This window comes from Geospiza fortis, unplaced genomic scaffold, assembly GCF_000277835.1.
Source record: "Geospiza fortis unplaced genomic scaffold, GeoFor_1.0 scaffold166, whole genome shotgun sequence".
Taxonomy (NCBI): Eukaryota; Metazoa; Chordata; class Aves; order Passeriformes; family Thraupidae; genus Geospiza; species Geospiza fortis.
In genome coordinates this window covers 11,979,727-11,990,672 of record NW_005054310.1, presented here as the reverse complement: position 1 = coordinate 11,990,672, position 10,946 = coordinate 11,979,727, and the positions used below count along the sequence as shown (strand labels likewise).

General features: G+C 40.1%; 1 protein-coding gene across 1 annotated transcript in view; it reads left to right on the top strand.

Moving 5' to 3' along the window:
• The window catches only part of PDZRN4 (PDZ domain containing ring finger 4), a 101,209-nt gene that overhangs the window by 46,144 nt on the left and 44,119 nt on the right, over nt 1-10,946 (top strand). The gene's annotated exons all lie outside the window — the stretch shown is intronic.

The window sequence follows — 10,946 nt, the reverse complement described above, 5'->3', positions numbered from 1 at the left end:
TGCTGAAGAAAGTTCACAAAGTTAGTGTAAACAAACACTTCAATGCAGGGGTCATGGTAAGATGACAAATATGACATCTTAAAATCTGTGAGGTTTAGTTAAAAAGTTCAGCTGAGAAGCATTTCAGTGTTGTTGATTTTGTTGAAATGTCTTCAGTTGGTCAGGAATTTTGTTTTTACAAACACTTTTTTTTATAACTTACTAAAAGCATTCCTAGATATTCTACTCGTAATAATTCTATTATAAACACATACAGAATTTACATCTCCCTTTATAAAATAATCCTCTGTATATAATCTGTATATTGCCATCAAGAATTCATGTACACCTAACACATCTTTTCTGATATATAATGTAAAAAATAAAGGGCCTTATTTCTTCTTTCAGTGGTATCTATCTTTTTATGTTATGAAATGTCATATAAACTGCAAAAAGAAACCCTCATTTTTAAAAGGACTTTTTTCCTGAGACAAAACTAAGATGACACTGCCCTTGTCTTGATATCCCCCAGTGTGCCATGATTAAAGTATTTTCATTGTCTAGGCCATAAACTTTATTTTAAAGCATGTCTATTTTAATTCATGTTCCCTTATAATTCATTGTCTAAATTCTCAGCACAGATGTATAATCATTATTTTTACTACAGCAATATCTAGAAGGCCCTACTTCCTCTGGGGCTCTGTGCTTGATACTATACAACCAAAAAGACAGTCCTCACCCAGGCAGTTTTTTTCCAAAGATATAAGTATAGTAGGTTGCAATATTCTTTTCAGTGTTTTAATTAAGTTGCTCATGCTGCTTTTAAGATAATCAAAAGCCTGTCAGATAATTTCATTTCTTATTAGAGTAAAATTCTGTTTCTCTGAGCAGAAAGAATTAGTCTGTTCCTGATAATTAAAGGTCTTTTGTGCCCTGTGTGCTAAACTTCACCATCTGATGTAGGTGCATGGCAGTTGAAAGCAACAAGAACTGCTCACATGTGTCCAAAGGCCAGTTTTTTTCCTGAAGAGTTGACACAAGAGATTCTTCAAAATCTGTTAGTATTTCAGTGATATTTGTGATGTTGCAAGGCAATGGTGCAGTGTATTCAGTGACCAGTCAGCAGCACAGCCTTGGCTACCAGCAGTGCATAAGCTCACTGATGTATTTTTCAGCCATTTGAGCCTCAACAGCCTTGACGTGCCTTGGAGAGCTGGAACAGCAGCTCTGATAGCCTTGCAGTACACCTGGAATTGCCTGGGAAAAGAAAATTCATGAGCATTGCATGAACTTCCTCAGAAAATGCCCTTGCTGATTTTTTGAGAGTCCATTGGAGAAATGAGTCAGCTACTTCATTCTCTCCTAAAGCCTGTAGGAAGGGATTTCCTGTAGACTTCATTCAGGGAGAGATTCCCTTTGCAGGTGTTAAATACTAAACCCATACAGGAGCAGTTGCTGCTGCTTCTACCACTGCAGAGACCAAATCCCAGAAAATAAAGGGAGTCAAAGGAGCAAGTGAAAGATATGGGAGGGAAGCCAAAGAGGCAACTGGAATAAAACACAGGAAGGAAGTGGTGAAGGAAGGCAGAGATAGGGAGAGAGGAGGGAGCAAGACTCCAGAAGGAAGAATAGAGTTGGAAACACAGGGACAGAAATAGCAGCTGTAATTGATTTTAAGGAAGAAAGGAGCTGCAGCTTTTAGTGCAGAAGATGTGTACATAGTCATGGTGCTGTCTAAATAAGATAGAATTAAGCTGGTACTAATATTCACATACTTTACAATTTTTTCTGCTAAGAAGGAATGCAACAAATAAACTTTAGGAAGAAGCAACTTAAAATATTTCTGTGTCAGCACAGCAAGCCCTCATCACTCAGTAGAAAACTGAAGTAATCCTACATGAATAAATAGTCTTTAAAAGAGGATCAAAGTAGGAGAGAGAGAAACAAAAGGGAAGAAACAGTCACAATTATGTTTCATCAGATTCCTTTTCTATGCCTCTGCACGTAGTTTCTTTTGTGTTCATTGTGTGTAGCTACAAGTTTACAGCTGCTTTCTCGATATTCAATAAAAATTGTTGCTAAGCCTTCCTAAAAGCTATGGGGAACTTTCTGGTACAAAAGCATCTGATGAACTTTTGAATAGCAGGTAAGGCCCCATTACTTGCATTGTTTTATCAAGTGAATGGTTCCTCTGAATTCATTTTCATCTTTGAAAAAGAGCTCTAGGAAGTTGCCATGTTCCAGAGGCAGGATGAAGTTAATATATCTGTTGTTTTGTCAGCCCATATGACTGAGAAAATCTAAATACGTGTGAGCTTGTCGAAAGTATTTTTTAAATATTTAGTCCTGTAAAACACTGGAATGAATTTTGGAATGTACTATTATGCCAAAAAAATTTGCCAATATGCTTGTTCTGGAGTAAAGCCATGAAAATCAAGGGAGAACAACAGTGTCAGATTAATTTCAAGATAGCATGAGAGAAGAATGAGAAAATAATGAAAGAGACTCTGCAAGTTTTGCTTCCAAAGAGGAGGAACCTTTTCTATTTCTTCAAGATAAAATTAAAACAAATGCTCAGTAAGAAATTAATATTAAAGCAGAGCTAGTCTGTTGTACCTTCATTAAAAAAGCAAGTGCAGGTGCATTTAGGGATCACTCTAACCTTAGCACTTCATGTGTGGCACCCCAGTGGGGCAATGGGTTGTGCTAGATGTGCGGCAGAACCCAGGAACTGACCAGGGTATCAGCCAGGCTCGAGACCAGGCTCAGGGCTGTGATGTTGGGTTTAATGTCTCTGCAGTTTTGCAGTGTGCAGTGCTGGCACTCGGAGCACCCTCCTGGCCAGGCCAAACTCTGCTCACCAGGTCGGCTGGAGGCAATGGGCTGCTCTTCCCTGCAGCGACACAGCGGCTAGCCCAGCGTACTGGTGCTTGCTGGTGAATGTGCTGGCAGGAAGGAGCTCCCTTGCTGGGGTGAGGAGCGCTGTGGCACATGGGATGCAGGCTCCTGGTGCCAGCAGTGCTGTCAGAAGCAGGGTGGTGAGACACAGCCAGCTGCCTGCCCTTCCACAGCCATCTGTCCTGCTCCTGCACAGCTGGAGCAGCCAGGAGTTAGTCCTCCATGCTGGGAGAGATATAGGGCTTGCTGTGCCACCTTAAATTGAATTTAAAAATAAAAAAAAAATAAGTCTGCCTTGGGCTTAACTGCATGCCTTAAATGGGGAGTTTTAATAATGGGCCAACAGCAGCAGTTTGAAGTATCTTACTGAGGAAAAGGTCACTGTGCCCATAAGTTATCCCAGCATTTGATCAGCGCAGTCTTTTCCAAAGACTTTAAGTCTCATTATTCACTGCTTATAAAGTCACTTGAGATATAATAAGTCTTTTTATAGTAATGAAAGAACTCCCACAATTAGCCAGAAGGCAGCCATCTATCTTTTTAAACTACTCGGTTCAGGGGAGACCAGGAGTTTCAGTCGTCTGTGTGTGGATGAATTGTTATGACAGTGATAAGTGTAACATTCATGTGGCGATGCCAGCCGTGACTGAGGTTTTTTTTCTGCTAGTGAAATGTGGAGTATGACTCCCTAAAAGGAAAAAAGTGACTACATGTCATTTGGAGTCCTAAAATCTGCCATTCAGCCTCTTCCATTATTCTTTGGGAATTGCAGATGATTAAAGAATGTCATTAATTTGGTCTCCTAAAACTTTAATGGCAATTACCTTTTGAAGAGCCTCTTCTCTGAGAAAAGTACATACCCTGTAAGAGAAATTGGAGAGTGAGCTTGTGGTGGAGCAGAGGTACCATGAAGTTCACAGAAGACTATAGCATTCAGTGCAAAGGCTTAGAGATAAAAAATGTTCGTTCTGAGCACGCACACTGGCCTTTGATTGTATTTTTCCCCATCATCAAAGGATTACTCTATGTGGTAGATCTCTTGAGAGATTTATACAATGCCGTATCCCCAAACAGAAAAAGTTTGCAATGATTAATGTAATGAATGATGTCCTAATTATATCAAGAAGTAACACACGTATTTTATGCATGCCACAGCTAGTTTAGTCTTTATTGCCCTCAGGCAGAATCTTAATATCATCAAAAAAACTGTTTGTCAATATTAAAAGCAATTTGCATAGTAAATATACCCCAGCCTTGCAACATTACCATCTGGGTTAGCTGAGCATTCGTGTTGGTACCAGGAGGTGCTGGTGAAGGCAGACCTCATGAGTGCTCAGCTTTCCAGCTGTCACCCTGGGAGGATGACAAGTTCCCAGCCTGTGGGGAGGGGACAGGTTCAGTGAGAGGGCAGTGGGAGGTCTTTGTAGAGAAGAGTTCAGGAAAGGAAAGATGGAAGGTTCGGGAATCAGCAGGCATGAGAGTCTTAGGGAGTAAAGAAGGGCCTGCCCTGAAAGAGAAAGGCAGAGTCAGAAGAGCCAACAGCCTAAGAGAGAGAACAGAGGCAGCAAAGCAAGGGAAGGAGGAATGAGGCTGGGAATACAAACTGGAAGAGCATGCAAGAAAAATGGTTATTGCAACTAATCACAGGTCTGCTGGGTAGATTAAGGGAGTTGGAAAAAGACAACAGCAGTTGGTCTCAAATACTTTACCAGCAGTTGTCTCCAGGCAGCTCACTCTGAAACTGATGCAGTAATTCTTGAATTTAATTTGGTGGTTTCATTTCACTCACAAGGCAAATGCAGATAACACAAACCAAGAGAATTGCATATAATTGTTATGTTCACTCTTTTTGAGCTGAACTTTCTGAGCTGTTCTGATGTTGTTGGACATCAGCATTAAAGGACTTTAAGGGATCTTTGTGAGATGTGCATTGTTCTAAAACACAGTAATGATATAGAGGAAATATTCTCCAGTTACACTGACTGCCAAGCCCTATGTTATGAAGTGCAGAAATTAAGTTTGCATTTGGCTACAAATTAAAGCTGCTGAGTAATGATTTAAAACTTGTTGGAGCACTGATAGTTATCCTGGAGATGCAAATTGTAGTATCCAAGTGGTTTTTAAGAGATGTCCCGAGGTGAGGGCCCAGAACCACCAAGAGTCTTTAGGGATGGAAATGTCCCTTACAGTGTTAAGGAGATGGAAATGCTCAAAGGCATTTGTAGTGAATGATCACTGTACCTCACCCAGCCAGCTAGAAGCAGGCTGCAGGCACACATATAAAACACAATCCATTTCCTATACTCAATACCATAAATGCAACTTGGCAGTCAGTGCATTTGGATTTAAAACCCCAAACCTCCTTCCAAAGTTGGGGGGATCTTCAGTGATTGCTTTGCTTACAACAGTTTTCAATGTTTTTTCAAAACATGGAGCATGATTCTGCACACAATTTTGGGAGATGCTTCTAGCAGTGGTTTTATTTTATTTAGAGGTGACTGCATAGAGAAGACAAAATCACAAAAAAAAAAAGATACTGAGTTTCTATTTGTTGGAGAACCAAAGTTTCACTAGCACAAGTTATTAGTTACCTTGCTTACTAGTTTGCTGTATTAATTGTGGATGTGATGAGAACGATTTGTCCATTCTCTGTACATCTGCCTGGGACATTTTTCCCATTCCAGTTTAAAAATCATCTGAATTCCCTAGGACGTCTTGTTAGGCAATACTTTCGGGCAGTGTCCAGTTTTTGCTGAGGTCTTTCCAAAATATGTCATGTCTGTCCTTCATAGAGAGAAATTCTAGCTGTCAGACCTGCCCACAGATGCACTGGTCTTGGTGAACAACTCTGGCAAAACGAAGCATCATCTTGAGGTCAGTTGAAAGGAGGGTGCTTTTCTTCTGACAATTGCTGTTTAAATGATCAAAATTGCCAAGTCACTGGGTCGTCTCGCTCTGAGAAGAAATTTTACAGAGTGGAAATAGATATATTTTTATGTTTTCCCCGTTTTTGTAACCTTTATTTTGTCTTGTTCAGATAAAGACTTACCCATTGGCTTTTCAGCCACAGTAGATTTCTGCTAATTACTGGGAAATAGAGGTGGTGTGCTGGTTACACACAGAGATGCACAGAAGGCTGCAGTACTGGGTGTTGCCTGAGCCATCCAGTATTGTTGAACAAACTACACAAACCAGCTATCAAACAGCACAAACCTCAGCTCTACAGGTAATAGAGATGTAATTCTTGTTATAAGCCTGTGGTTCAGCTTGAGGAAAGCAGCCAGAGCCTGCATGTTCAGCAGCTTGTGTAGCTTTTAGGAAGGATGACAAGATTTCACAGTCAGGGCAGCAAAGGATCAAATTGGAACAAGAGTCGCTTAACTCATCTGGCCAAGGAAGAGAAAATGTCATCAACCAGCATAATAAAAGTTGTCCCTCTACTGAACTTGCATGAACCCTGACTGAGATAGTGGTATTGGATAATGGCTGAATTTGCTGTCTTTCAGATTAACTTGCTGAAGAAATGCGGCTTAGTACTAAACTGTAACCTAAAATGTCAGTGTGTCAAATGCCCTTTCTGTAGATGAGCTATTGCACGTGTGTTAGCAGGAGACTCACAGTGTCCTCTGTAGCATGGGTGTCACTGGGAGCAACTGACAGGTTGGCACTGTGTCACATGTGCAGCGCCAACCTGTCCTGCCCAGGGAGCCTCACAGCTGTTGGCCCTCAGCAGTAGAAGTTTTCTAGAGTTTTTGTTTGCCAAAAGCTGTAAATAAGGAAGGAAGCAGAGATGGTTTTGTTCTTTTTTCTCTGTTGCCTGCAGTTAGGAAGGGCTCGAATTCCTGTCTTAAAGAAGGACTGGTCAAACTTAAGGACAGTGTTTGATCTTTGTACCAGTCTGCTGTCCAAGGAGGCACCCAGGGAATGGTAGCCTGGGTGGATTTTAGGGTGAGAGAGTGAAGGTGAGGAGACTGCTGTGATGAGAGCAGATTTAGCACCTGTCAGGTCAGGGGCATCTTCTGCATGGGTGTTGAAATCTCCTAGGACAGTGAGCCTTGTGTGAACTCCATCATCATGTCAGACAGCATCTCTGTCATTTAGCTAGGAAAGCTGTGTGTCTAGACATCTCTGCTCTTGCAGAACACTTCAGTTATTCTTCCCATTGCCTCTACTGAATAAATGAAGTGTCTCAAAGGATTTTACTTCAGCAGAGGTGATCTTAAATTTAAACTTGCATATGCCAGATATTTGCTGAGGGTAGGAGGTTATCTCATGAGCTGCTAATGATTTTGTGATGATTGCATTCACATGACTATACATACTTTTCCCCTTTTTCCTCTTTTTTCCCTTTTTTCTGCTATTTCCCTTTTTCTCTTAATATGGAAAAAGTAAAGACTACAAGAAACATTAATATTTCTGGCTCTTTCATTTCAAAAATTCTGCCCAGCATTAAATGATCAAGAGCAGAAAAGTGTTAGAAGACAGACAAGGCAGTTTAAATTTTCAGTCACAGACACTTAAATCCTGGAAGCAGTCTTCATTAAAGGACTGATTTTTCTTCACCTTTTCTTTAGTACTCATAACATGATGATAACTTAACAACCATTTTTCTACATATTTCATAGTCACTGTTTTGTTATTTAGTCCTGTCCTCTGCTGCCCACCTCTGTGTGGGAACACGCCTGTGTGTGCTGGTGCTGGCCTTAGAAGCGGCAGTTGGCCAATGTCAGTTGATGTTTGCATGAAAGACAAAGCCCATTTCCTTGTTTATTTTCTGATGCTGATGAAGTTTTGCATGTGGCTGGGTTTAGAGCAAGAATCCAAAGGGGATGGCAAGGATCCAGGCAGTGGCCACTAGTCACTCTGGGGGAGATGTTGACAAGTGGCCCAGACTTTGCAGTGTGTCCAATAGCCACGGACAGGGGGAGAGAGCTTTCATTAAACAAAAGCTTAATCAAAGAGGGCAGGAGGGTGGCTTACATGAGAAAAGATATATTCTTTACTTAACATTCACAACTAGCTTGTGGATTAATTAGCCCATCTGCTACAACAAATGTATTCCCTTGTCTTTGTGTTGACTGTTAAAAGTGACTGATTTCTCTATCCGCTTAAAATAGTACCCTGGATTCCACTGAAAGTAACCCTTCAGAGGCGAGGAATTTATTTAATCATCCACTAAGAACCTGAAAATGGCTTGTTGTAAATAAGTGCTCAGCTGTCTTTAACTCCCAGGGTAACTATATGTGAGAGTTAAGTTGGGGGATAATGCAGGAAGAAGATCCTTAAAGAACCTGCAGGGAAAGTGCTTCCAACCCCATGTGTAGTACTGGCTTTAGGTTTTTAAAAAATTCCTCCAGCCCAAGTGGGCAGGACAGCTGCCAGCATAGAGTAATTCAGCTATAGATTTTCTTCTGAGAAAGGAGGCATTTGTAAATTATCTGACCTCTATGCAGATAGACAAGGTGTGTTGATGAACTTCAAGTGACAATTTAAACAAGTATTGGGCCCACTGTGCTTGTATTTCATAAGAAACCAAATAAAGGAGAGAATGTGTTTAAAGCCATCAAATTAAATAGGCATTTAAATGAAAATAGAGGTCAGACATAGGTTCCCAGGATAAATGAAAATGTGTATCTTTTGTGATTTTTCACATTCATGTGATTTTAAAATAGTATTATTCTTTAGGAATAAAATTTGCATGTAAATGGCATTATTGTGAATTTATGTCTATTTCCTCAGAATAAGTGATAAGTGTTGACTGATGTGAATAGACAGAGCTTCTGGTTTTCAAAAGAAAAAGGGGGGTTTGTATGATATCCAAACGTCTTTTAGATTGTTGATGTGGATCTGTGATAAAATGGTTATCTTGTGCCAAAATCCACATGGTTCAGCTGGGATACAGAAGGATTGTGTGTTTTATACTTGATATAGAGGAAAATAATTGATACATTGCTATTGGTATTTATTCCCAAACATTTACTTTTAGGAGAAACACCATATAGCTGTCTAAAGCTGAAAAAGTATCAAAAGGGACTGGGGAGCCAGGAAAGTAATTTTTCTATTCTTATGGCCTTAGGAATGAGTCTCTCAGACAGCCTATAGGCCACTCTTGTTAAAAAAATCACAGACACTGAAAAACTGTATCCTTGATAGGATCTGAGTTAGAAACAAGAATGGAGCAGAGACTGGGATTGAAGAGTGGCTGGAAGACCCAGGTTTGAAGCTTTATCTCGAATTGCCTCCATTAGATGGCGCTGAGTCTGAACACCCTGGCAGTGTCACTTGTGTTAGCAGGGAGGGCTTGCAGAAGTTCTCTTCTGGGGGAAATTTATTTGGTTTTCTTATAAATTAATTTTTTCTTTGACTGCTCTGGCTTGTCCTCTTAGATACAACTGATATTTTCCCATGTAAATTAGATTATAATTAGTTATGATTTATGGATGATAGTTTAAATTATAAAATTATAACATTAAATCTCAATTTTTTTGCTTCAGTTACCAGACCAGAGATATGCATTGAGCTTAGGTGACCAACCTAGCTGCCTTTTGAATTACCTGGTCACAGTCTAGGCTGCAGTGGTATGGTACTTTTGGGTGCCCCAGGCATTCAGCATAAAGAGTTTTGAGCTTTTATATGTACAGAAATGTGTTCAAAATTTGCAGGCTTCTCATCACTGCATCAGGTCCAGCTAGAAAGATCAGCTGACCTTTACATTGGTGGCTACATCACAGTACAGTTATTTTGCATGTCCTTGTGAGTGACATGGGCGTGAAAGTGATGATTCTTTGGACATTAAGTCAGAGGAAAGAGGGTGCTGCCTTGTACTTGTGCACATACTCTGGAAATGTATTGAATTGATCTATACATGAAATTAATGGTCAGCAGTAGCCTAGCCATGCACATAAATATGATAGGACTAGGGTTGCACAAGTTGCTTCAAAATGTTACTGAAGGCTGCTGAGTTACTGAGGCTCTTCTGAGTTTGCTGACATTGTTTCTGTTTGCCTTTGTCCTTTTTGACAAGAAATGTCTAAGAATTTCTTGAATGAAGAAGTGATGTGGTAAAGAAATTTTCATTTCCACCACTATTTGCAAACATTGGGGAAAAGTAATTTATGGGTCTATCCCATTTCTGGGGAGGGTTCATTAAGTTTTATGAAGTTTTATGACACATTGTCTATACAAAGATAATTTGAGCGTGACCTTGCGGCAGACTCCTATTTCTGATTTGCTGGCAGTGTAGAAGTTTTCCTGGGAATATAAATTTTAACCAGGTTTTGGTGCCTTCAGGTAGTCACATTTCTTACTAGAGAACCCTACCTTTCTGCCCCAGCACAGGATCATCTCGTTTCCACAGTAGCTCACAACAGTTAGTTCCTCTGTAGCAATCAACAGTGGTCCCACTGCTCTGGAACCAGTGCAATAGTATTTTCTGTGTAAGGATGTTGCACAGCCCTGTGTCAAGGGCTTAGCTCCTGACTGCCATTAACCAATTAGCCTTCACATTTTGTAGTGGGCTGATGCTTGCAAATCTTGCCCCAAGCACTGAATTTGTATAAATTTAGCATAATCAAACCTGTTACGTTGTTTTAGTACCCTAAGGCCTCATCTAGACCAGGAGGAATTTGCTGCTTTGCCTGTAGCAGAGAGACACCTTGGCACAGTCTTTTAGTTTTGCCAAGCTATGCTACATTTGCAATGTAATTTTCTCTGGTTGATTATTTGTCTGTTCATAGCAAATTATTTATTGAGTTAGTTCTCTTTCCTTGAAAGACCAGCAGCTGACTGTGCTAGTCCAATCTTCCTATCTGTGGTCTTAATGGTTGTATAATGGCCATAGCAGATAAGTGACAAAACATTGAAAATTGACCTTGTTTCTTTTTAGACATCAGAGGCATGTTTATTGACATCTGCATTAATAACAGTGCTATGCCAGAAATCCTTTAAAACAATTGCATGCCGCAGAAAATGCTGAAATTCAAAATTAAAGGCAGCCCTCCTATTTTAGCTGTGTTTTCCACAGTTAATAAAATAAGAGGAAATAATTTAAATTACTTTCTAAATATTGC